This window comes from Colobus angolensis, unplaced genomic scaffold, assembly GCF_000951035.1.
Source record: "Colobus angolensis palliatus isolate OR3802 unplaced genomic scaffold, Cang.pa_1.0 Scaffold591, whole genome shotgun sequence".
NCBI lineage: Eukaryota > Metazoa > Chordata > Mammalia > Primates > Cercopithecidae > Colobus > Colobus angolensis.
In genome coordinates this window covers 141,300-143,615 of record NW_012119499.1, presented here as the reverse complement: position 1 = coordinate 143,615, position 2,316 = coordinate 141,300, and positions in this window count along the sequence as shown.

The window sequence follows — 2,316 nt, the reverse complement described above, 5'->3', positions numbered from 1 at the left end:
TGACCATCCTGGCTAACACGGTGAAACCCTGTCTCTACTAAAAATACAAAAACTAGCCGGGCGAGGTGGCGGGCGCCTGTAGTCCCAGCTACTGGGGAGGCTGAGGCAGGAGAATGGCGTAAACCTAGGAGGCGGAGCTTGCGGTGAGCTGTGATCCGGCCACTGCACTCCAGTCCGGGTGACAGAGCGAGACTCTGCCTCAAAACAAAACAAAACAAAACAAAAAAAACATGCTTACTCTAGGGTAGTCCCTAAAGGTACATAAATCCCCAAGCCATACCTAGCACATCCTCAAGGTAATCAAAATCACAATGTGTTTTCCTTTCCCCAAAAGATTTTCAAAAAAAAGTATACATTTGATATTGTTATTGCCATTAATTTTTTTTTTTTTTTTTGAGCCAGTGTTTCACTCTTGATGTCCAGCCTGAGTGCAACAGCACAATCTCCGCTCACTGCAACCTCTGCCTTCTGGGTTCAAATGATTCTCCTGCATCAGCCTCCTGAGTAGCTGGGATTACAGGTGCCCACCACCACGCCTGGCTAATTTTTGTATTTTTTAGTAGAGACAGGGTTTTGCCATGTTGGCCAGGCTGGTCTCAAACTCTTGACCTCAGGTGATCTACCCACCTTGGCTTCCCAAAGTGCTGGGATTATAGGCCTGAGCCACCGCACCTGGCCATTGTCATTACTAGTAATGTCAAAAACCACAGTCACTTTTGCACCAAGCCTATTAAAAGGCAGCACTGTTTTCATCCAGACTTCTCATTATATGAGATAAATTTTTTCATGATAATGAAAGAAAGGGGAGGAAGGAAGAAAACAGGGAGAGAAGGGACGAAAGAAGACAAAAAGAAGAAAAAAGGAAAAGGCAAGTAGCCTAGAAATGAAAAGTCATAATCAGTGGCCTGACAGGTATGAAAGAGGAGGCACAGAGTCTGGGTTTCCTTGTGTGCTTCTAGTTAAGGGCTAAATGTATAATGCTGCTGTTTGGGGATGCAAAGATATTGAGAGGCCACCTAGTTCAACCCCATCGAGATCATCCTGGCTAACACAGTGAAGCCCCATCTCTACTAAAAAAGTACAAAAAAATTAGCCTGGCGTGGTGGTGGGCACCTGTAGTCCCAGCTACTTGGGAGGCTGAGGCAGGAGAATGGCATGAACCTGGGAGGTGGAGGTTGCAGTGAGCTGAGTTGGTGCCACTGCACTTCAGCCTGGGCAACAGAATGAGACTCCGTCTCAAAAAAAAAAAAAAAAAAAAAAGAGAGAGAGAGATTCTTACTCTGTTGCCCAGGCTAGAGTACAGTGGTGTGATCACAGCTCACTGCAGCCTTGAACTCCTGGCCTCAGTCAGTCCTCCCATCTCAGCCTCCCGAAGTAGCTGGGACTGCAGTTGTGCACGACCATGCCCAGCTAATTTTTTCAAAAAGTTTAGTAGAGACAGGAGTCTCACTATGTTGCCCGTCTTTGAGTTGGATTAATTTGCTGAAGCAGCTCACAGAACTCAGGAAAACATATTTACCAATTTATTATAAAGGATATCACAAAGGATACCAATGAAGCAATGCATAGGGCGAGGTATGGGGCAAGGGATGGAGAGCTTCCTTGCCCTCTCTAGGTGCGCCACACTCCAGGAACTTCTGCATGTTCAGCTATTCCAAGGCTCGCAGAACCCTGTCCTCTCGTTATGTAAGTTTCAGTACGTAGGCATGATTGAGTAAATCATTGGCATTTGGTGATCAACTTAACCTTCAGCCTTTCTCTGCTCCCTGGAGGTTGAGGGGTGGGGCTTAAAGTCCCAATTCTTATTCTGACCTTCGTTTTTCAGGTAACCAGACCCCACTGAAGTTACCTAGAGGCTGCCAAACTTAAGTCAACTCATTAGCATACAAAAAGACACATCACTTTGAAGATTCTAAGGAGGCCAGGTGTGGTGGGTCACACCCGTAATCTTAGCACTTTGGGAGGCCAAGGCAGGAGTTTCCCTTGAGCCCAGGAGTTTGAGACCAGCCTGGGCAACATAGGGAGACACTGTCTTTATTTTTTAAAATAAATAAATAGTTTTTTTAAATGAAGATTCTAAGGATTTTAGAAGTTGTGTGTCAGGAAACAAGATGAAGACCAAATAATATATTTCAGAGAAATCACAGTACTTAATGCTGAATTGTTATATTAAGTGGATTGGAAATAGTGAATTTATTCTTTTGTCCTATATATTTAGTCGTGATAAATATATGTAACAGAAAAATTTGCCATTTTAACAATACTTAGCAACTTAAGTATTAAAAAGTGGCAAAGTTTTTTTGTTTTTTGTTTTTT